A 9,004-nucleotide genomic window follows, 5' to 3' on the forward strand; every position below is an offset into this window, starting at 1 on the left:
TCATCTGGTTGTATGGCCCGAAATCAGATTCTGCATTCAATGGTATTTTGGTGGAGATTGGACACCACATGCACCCTACTGAACACCGAATGTTCGGGATTTGATAAATCTTCTTGTTTTGGTATCTCTTTCATTTGCTTTATATTTTTAAAAACTTGTTTCAATGGTCACTAAAAATAACAATGTGCTGCACTAATTGTAGCACATGTTTCTTGTCTCTCAATACGGAGAATCCGTTTCATGACTGCTATGTTTGTTCTACCAACGAGTGTGATTTTGTTGGATGGGAACCACCACTCCAAACATTGTGACGACTGGAGTTAATAGGAAAGACTTTTTTTGTTTTGCTAAGTACTTGTTTTGATTAGTACTCTTATCGCTTATATTCAGTAACTTCACAGGGGAGTAATGTATTTGAATCGTGAAATGTGGGTAAATGTTTGTTGTTTACAACAGGGTCATTTGGTTGTATGGCCACAAAGCAGATTCTCTCAGCAGGGAGATTCCTTTTAATGACTGCTATGTTTGTTCTACCTTTTAGTGTGATTTTGTTGGATGGGAACCACCACTCCGAGCATCCTGAGTATTGGAAGTATTAGGAAAGACTTCGTTGTTTTGCTAGGTGCTTGTACTGATTCTTTCCCTTATCATATATATACATCAATTTCACAGTGGAGTAATGTATTTGAATCGTTAAAAGTGGGTTAATGTTTGTTGTTTACAGCAGGGTCATCTTGTTGTAAGACCAGAAAACAGATTCTCCATTCAATGGGTTTTTGGTGCAGATTGGACACCACATGCGCTTTACTGAATAACGAATGCTCGGAATTTTATAAATCTTCTTGTTTATGTAACTCTTTTCATTTCCTTTATATGTTTCAAAATCTTGTTGCAATGGTCATTAAAAATAATCAATGTGCTCCACAAATTGTGGTACATATTTCTTCCCTCTCAATAGGTGATTCCGTTTCATGACTCCTATGTTTGTTCAATCATCGAGTGTGATTTTGTTGGATGTGAACTACCACTCCGAGCATTCTTACGATTGGAGTTATTAGAAAGACTTTTTTCTTTTGCTTGGAGCTTATTTTGATTGATACCCTTATAACTTATATTCATCAATTTCACTGTGGAGTAATGTATTTGAATCGTGAACTGTGGGTAAATGTTTGTTGTTTACAGCAGGGTCATCTGGTTGTAAGGCCAGAAAGCAGATTCTCCATTCAAGTGTTTTTTGGTGCCAATTATACACCACATGCAGTTTACTGAATAACAAATGGTCAGAATTTGATAAATCTTCTTGTTTAGGTATCTCCCTCATTTTCTTTATATGTTTAAAAATCTTATTGCAAAGGTCACTAAAAACAATCAATGTGCTCCACAAATTATGGTACATGTTTCTTACCTCTCAACAGGGAGATGCTGTTTCATGACTGCTATGTTTTGTTGAAACATCGAGTGTGGTTTTGTTGGATGGGAACCACCACTCCGAGCATCCTGAGTATTGGAGTTAGTAGGAAAGATTTCATTGTTTTGCTATGTTCCTATTTTGATTGTTGCCCTTATCACATATAATCATCAATTTCAAAGTGGTTTAATATATTTGAATCGTGAAATGTGGTTATGTGTTTGTTGTTTACAGCAGGGTCATCTGGTTGTATTTCCAGAAAGCAGATTCTGTATTCAAAGGGTTTTTGGTGCAGATTGGACACCACATGCAACTTACTTAACACCGAATGTACATAATTTGATAAATGTTTTGGTTTTGGGATCTCCATCATTTGCTTTATATTTTTAATAAATGTTATTACAATGTTCACTTAAAATAATCAATGTGCTGCACAAATTGTGGTACTTGTTTCTTCCCTCTCAACAGGGAGACTCCTTTTCATGACTGCTATGTTTGTTCAAACATCGAGTGTGATTTTGTTGGATGGGAACCACCACACCGAGCATTCTGACGATTGTAGTTATTAGAAAGACTTTTTTCTTTTCCTAGGTGCTTCTGTTGATTGATACCTTAATCACATATATTCATCAATTTCACAGTGGAGTAATGTATTTCTTTTGTGAAATGTTGGTAAATGTTTGTTGTTTACGAGAGGGTCATCTGGTTGTATGGCCAGAAAGCAGATTCTCCTTTTAATGTTCTTATGGTGCAGATTGGACACCACATGCACCTTACTTAATAACGGCTGTTAGGAATTTGATAAATCTTCTTGTTTTGGTATCTCCTTCATTTGCTTTAGATTTTTAAAAATGTTATTCCAATGGTCACTAAAAATGCTCAATGTGCTGCACAAATTGTGGTACATGTTTCTTCCCTCTCAGCAGGGACATTCCGTTTCATGACGGCTATATTTGTTCTACCATTGAGTATGATTTTGTTTAATGGGAACCACCACTCCGAGCATCCTGAGTATTGGAGTTATTAGGAAAGACTTCATTGTTTTGCTAGGTGCTTGTTTTGATTATTTCCTTTATCATTTATATTCATCAATTTCACAGTGGGTTAATATATTTGAATCGTGAAATGTGGTTATGTGTTTATTGTTTACAGCAGGGTCATCTGGTTGTATGGCCAGAAAGTAGATTCAGCATTCAATGGTTTTTTGGTGGAGGTTGGACACCACATGCACCCTACTGAACACCGAATGTTCGGAATGTGACAAATCTTCTTGTTTAGGTATCTCCTTCATTTGCTTAATATTTTTTAAAATCTTATTTCAATGGTCACTAAGAATAACAATGTGCTGCACTAATTGTAGTACATGTTTCTTCCCTCTCAATAGGGAGAGTCCGTTTTATGACTGCTATGTTTGTTCAATCATCGAGTGTAATTTTGTTGGATGGGAACCACCAGTCCAAACATTCTGATGATTGGAGTTATTATAAAGCCTTTTTTCTTTTGCTTGTTGCTTCTTTTGATTGCTACTATTGTCACTTATACTCATCAATTTCACAGTGGAGTAATGTATTTGATTTGTGAAATGTGGGTAAATGTTTGCTGTTTACAGCACATGCACTTAACTGAATAACGAATGTTCGGAATTTGATAAATCTTCTATTTTAAGAATCTCCTTTAATTGCTTTATATTTTTAAAATTGTTATTGCAATGGTCACTAACAATAATCAATGTGGTGCACAAATTGTGGTACATGTTTCTTCCGTCTCAATAGGGAAATTTCGTTTCATGACTACTATGTTTGTTCCACCTTCGAGTGTGATTTGTTGGATGGGAACCACCACTCTGAACATTCTGACTATTCGAGTTATAAGGAAAGCCTTCTTTGTTTTGCTAGGTGCTTCTTTTGATTGTTACCCTTCTCACTTATATTCATCAATTTCACAGTGGGTTAATGTATTTTAATCGTGAAATGCGGGTAAATGTTTGTTGTTTACAACAGGGTCATTTGGTTGTATGGCCGCAAAGCAGATTCTCTCAGCAGGGAGATTCCTTTTAATGACTGCTATGTTTGTTCTCCCTTTTAGTGTGATTTTGTTGGTTGGGAACCACCAATCCGAGCATTCTGACGATTGGAGTTATTTGAAAGACTTTTTTTTTTTTTTTTGCTTGGAGCTTATTATTATTGATACTGTTATAACTTATATTCATCAATTTCACAGTGGAGTAATGTATTCGAATCGTTAAATGTGGGTAAATGTTTGTTGTTTACAGCGGGGTCATCTGGTTGTATGGCCCGAAATCAGATTCTGCATTCAATGGTATTTTGGTGGAGATTGGACACCACATGCACCCTACTGAACACCGAATGTTCGGTATTTGATAAATCTTCTTGTTTTGGTATCTCTTTCATTTGCTATATATTTTTAAAAACTTGTTTCAATGGTCACTAAAAATAACAATGTGCTGCACTAATTGTAGCACATGTTTCTTGTCACTCAATAGGGAGAATCCGTTTCATGACTGCTATGTTTGTTCTACCAACGAGTGTGATTTTGTTGGATGGGAACCACCACTCCAAACATTGTGACGACTGGAGTTAATAGGAAAGACTTTTTTTGTTTTGCTAAGTACTTGTTTTGATTAGTACTCTTATCGCTTATATTCAGTAACTTCACAGGGGAGTAATGTATTTGAATCGTGAAATGTGGGTAAATGTTTGTTGTTTACAACAGGGTCATTTGGTTGTATGGCCACAAAGCAGATTCTCTCAGCAGGGAGATTCCTTTTAATGACTGCTATGTTTGTTCTACCTTTTAGTGTGATTTTGTTGGATGGGAACCACCACTCCGAGCATCCTGAGTATTGGAAGTATTAGGAAAGACTTCGTTGTTTTGCTAGGTGCTTGTATTGATTCTTTCCCTTATCATATATATACATCAATTTCACAGTGGAGTAATGTATTTGAATCGTTAAAAGTGGGTTAATGTTTGTTGTTTACAGCAGGGTCATCTTGTTGTAAGACCAGAAAACAGATTCTCCATTCTATGGGTTTTTGGTGCAGATTGGACACCACATGCGCTTTACTGAATAACGAATGCTCGGAATTTTATAAATCTTCTTGTTTAGGTAACTCTTTTCATTTCCTTTATATGTTTCAAAATCTTGTTGCAATGGTCATTAAAAATAATCAATGTGCTCCACAAATTGTGGTACATATTTCTTCCCTCTCAATAAGTGATTCCGTTTCATGACTCCTATGTTTGTTCAATCATCGAGTGTGATTTTGTTGGATGGGAACTACCACTCCGAGCATTCTTACGATTGGAGTTATTAGAAAGACTTTTTTCTTTTCCTTGGAGCTTATTTTGATTGATACCCTTATAACTTATATTCATCAATTTCACTGTGGAGTAATGTATTTGAATCGTGAACTGTGGGTAAATGTTTGTTGTTTACAGCAGGGTCACTGGTTGTAAGGCCAGAAAGCAGATTCTCCATTCAAGTGTTTTTTGGTGCCAATTATACACCACATGCAGTTTACTGAATAACAAATGGTCAGAATTTGATAAATCTTCTTGTTTAGGTATCTCCCTCATTTTCTTTATATGTTTAAAAATCTTATTGCAAAGGTCACTAAAAACAATCAATGTGCTCCACAAATTATGGTACATGTTTCTTACCTCTCAACAGGGAGATGCTGTTTCATGACTGCTATGTTTTGTTGAAACATCGAGTGTGGTTTTGTTGGAGGGGAACCACCACTCCGAGCATCCTGAGTATTGGAGTTAGTAGGAAAGATTTCATTGTTTTGCTATGTTCCTATTTTGATTGTTGCCCTTATCATATATAATCATCAATTTCAAAGTGGTTTAATATATTTGAATCGTTAAATGTGGTTATGTGTTTGTTGTTTACAGCAGGGTCATCTGGTTGTATTTCCAGAAAGCAGATTCTGTATTCAAAGGGTTTTTGGTGCAGATTGGACACCACATGCACCTTACTTAACACCGAATGTACATAATTTGATAAATGTTTTGGTTTTGGGATCTCCATCATTTGCTTTATATTTTTAATAAATGTTATTACAATGTTCACTTAAAATAATCAATGTGCTGCACAAATTGTGGTACTTGTTTCTTCCCTCTCAACAGGGAGACTCCTTTTCATGACTGCTATGTTTGTTCAAACATCGAGTGTGATTTTGTTGGATGGGCACCACCACTCCGAGCATTCTGACGATTGTAGTTATTAGAAAGACTTTTTTCTTTTGCTAGGTGCTTCTGTTTTTTGATACCTTAATCACATATATTCATCAATTTCACAGTGGAGTAATGTATTTCATTTGTGAAATGTTGGTAAATGTTTGTTGTTGCGAGGGTCATCTGGTTGTATGGCCAGAAAGCAGATTCTCCTTTCAATGTTCTTATGGTGCAGATTGGACACCACATGCACCTTACTTAATAACGGCTGTTAGGAATTTGATAAATCTTCTTGTTTTGGTATCTCCTTCATTTGCTTTAGATTTTTAAAAATGTTATTCCAATGGTCACTAAAAATGCTCAATGTGCTGCACAAATTGTGGTACATGTTTCTTCCCTCTCAGCAGGGACATTCCGTTTCATGACGGCTATATTTGTTCTACCATTGAGTATGATTTTGTTTAATGGAAACCACCACTCCGAGCATCCTGAGTATTGGAGTTATTAGGAAAGACTTCATTGTTTTGCTAGGTGCTTGTTTTGATTATTTCCTTTATCATTTATATTCAATTTCACAGTGGGTTAATATATTTGAATCGTGAAATGTGGTTATGTGTTTATTGTTTACAGCAGGTTCATCTGGTTGTATGGCCTGAAAGTAGATTCAGCATTCAATGGTTTTTTGGTGGAGATTGGACACCACATGCACCCTACTGAACACCGAATGTTCGGAATGTGACAAATCTTCTTGTTTAGGTATCTCCTTCATTTGCTTAATATTTTTTAAAATCTTATTTCAATGGTCACTAAGAATAACAATGTGCTGCACTAATTGTAGTACATGTTTCTTCCCTCTCAATAGGGAGAGTCCGTTTTATGACTGCTATGTTTGTTCAATCATCGAGTGTAATTTTGTTGGATGGGAACCACCAGTCCAAACATTCTGATGATTGGAGTTATTATAAAGACTTTTTTCTTTTGCTTGTTGCTTCTTTTGATTGCTACTATTGTCACTTATACTCATCAATTTCACAGTGGAGTAATGTATTTGATTTGTGAAATGTGGGTAAATGTTTGCTGTTTACATCACATGCACTTGACTGAATAACGAATGTTCGGAATTTGATAAATCTTCTATTTTAAGAATCTCCTTTAATTGCTTTATATTTTTAAAATTGTTATTGCAATGGTCGCTAACAATAATCAATGTGGTGCACAAATTGTGGTACATGTTTCTTCCGTCTCAATAGGGAAATTTCGTTTCATGACTACTATGTTTGTTCCACCTTCGAGTGTGATTTGTTGGATGGGAACCACCACTCTGAACATTCTGACTATTCGAGTTATAAGGAAAGCCTTCTTTGTTTTGCTAGGTGCTTCTTTTGATTGCTACCCTTCTCACATATATATTCATCAATTTCACAGTGGGTTAATGTATTTTAATCGTGAAATGCGGGTAAATGTTTGTTGTTTACAACAGGGTCATTTGGTTGTATGGCCGCAAAGCAGATTCTCTCAGCAGGGAGATTCCTTTTAATGACTGCTATGTTTGTTCTCCCTTTTAGTGTGATTTTGTTGGTTGGGAACCACCAATCCGAGCATTCTGACGATTGGAGTTATTTGAAAGACTTTTTTTTTTTTGCTTGGAGCTTATTATGATTGATACTGTTATAACTTATATTCATCAATTTCACAGTGGAGTAATGTATTCGAATCGTTAAATGTGGGTAAATGTTTGTTGTTTACAGCGGGGTCATCTGGTTGTATGGCCCGAAATCAGATTCTGCATTCAATGGTATTTTGGTGGAGATTGGACACCACATGCACCCTACTGAACACCGAATGTTCGGGATTTGATAAATCTTCTTGTTTTGGTATCTCTTTCATTTGCTTTATATTTTTAAAAACTTGTTTCAATGGTCACTAAAAATAACAATGTGCTGCACTAATTGTAGCACATGTTTCTTGTCTCTCAATACGGAGAATCCGTTTCATGACTGCTATGTTTGTTCTACCAACGAGTGTGATTTTGTTGGATGGGAACCACCACTCCAAACATTGTGACGACTGGAGTTAATAGGAAAGACTTTTTTCTTTTGCTAAGTACTTGTTTTGATTAGTACTCTTATCGCTTATATTCAGTAACTTCACAGGGGAGTAATGTATTTGAATCGTGAAATGTGGGTAAATGTTTGTTGTTTACAGCAGGGTCATCTGGTTGTAAGGCCAGAAAGCAGATTCTCCATTCAAGTGTTTTTTGGTGCCAATTATACACCACATGCAGTTTACTGAATAACAAATGGTCAGAATTTGATAAATCTTCTTGTTTAGGTATCTCCCTCATTTTCTTTATATGTTTAAAAATCTTATTGCAAAGGTCACTAAAAACAATCAATGTGCTCCACAAATTATGGTACATGTTTCTTACCTCTCAACAGGGAGATGCTGTTTCATGACTGCTATGTTTTGTTGAAACATCGAGTGTGGTTTTGTTGGAGGGGAACCACCACTCCGAGCATCCTGAGTATTGGAGTTAGTAGGAAAGATTTCATTGTTTTGCTATGTTCCTATTTTGATTGTTGCCCTTATCATATATAATCATCAATTTCAAAGTGGTTTAATATATTTGAATCGTTAAATGTGGTTATGTGTTTGTTGTTTACAGCAGGGTCATCTGGTTGTATTTCCAGAAAGCAGATTCTGTATTCAAAGGGTTTTTGGTGCAGATTGGACACCACATGCACCTTACTTAACACCGAATGTACATAATTTGATAAATGTTTTGGTTTTGGGATCTCCATCATTTGCTTTATATTTTTAATAAATGTTATTACAATGTTCACTTAAAATAATCAATGTGCTGCACAAATTGTGGTACTTGTTTCTTCCCTCTCAACAGGGAGACTCCTTTTCATGACTGCTATGTTTGTTCAAACATCGAGTGTGATTTTGTTTGATGGGAACCACCACTCCGAGCATTCTGACGATTGTAGTCATTAGAAAGACTTTTTTCTTTTGCTACGTGCTTCCGTTGATTGATACCTTAATCACATATATTCATCAATTTCACAGTGGAGTAATGTATTTCATTTGTGAAATGTTGGTAAATGTTTGTTGTTTACGAGAGGGTCATCTGGTTGTATGGCCAGAAAGCAGATTCTCCTTTCAATGCTGTTATGGTGCAGATTGGACACCACATGCACCTTACTTAATAACGGCTGTTAGGAATTTGATAAATCTTCTTGTTTTGGTATCTCCTTCATTTGCTTTAGATTTTTAAAAATGTTATTCCAATGGTCACTAAAAATGCTCAATGTGCTGCACAAATTGTGTTACATGTTTCTTCCCTCTCAGCAGGGACATTCCGTTTCATGACGGCTATATTTGTTCTACCAT

Source organism: Schistocerca gregaria, chromosome 9 (genome assembly GCF_023897955.1).
Source record: "Schistocerca gregaria isolate iqSchGreg1 chromosome 9, iqSchGreg1.2, whole genome shotgun sequence".
Classification (NCBI taxonomy): Eukaryota; Metazoa; Arthropoda; class Insecta; order Orthoptera; family Acrididae; genus Schistocerca; species Schistocerca gregaria.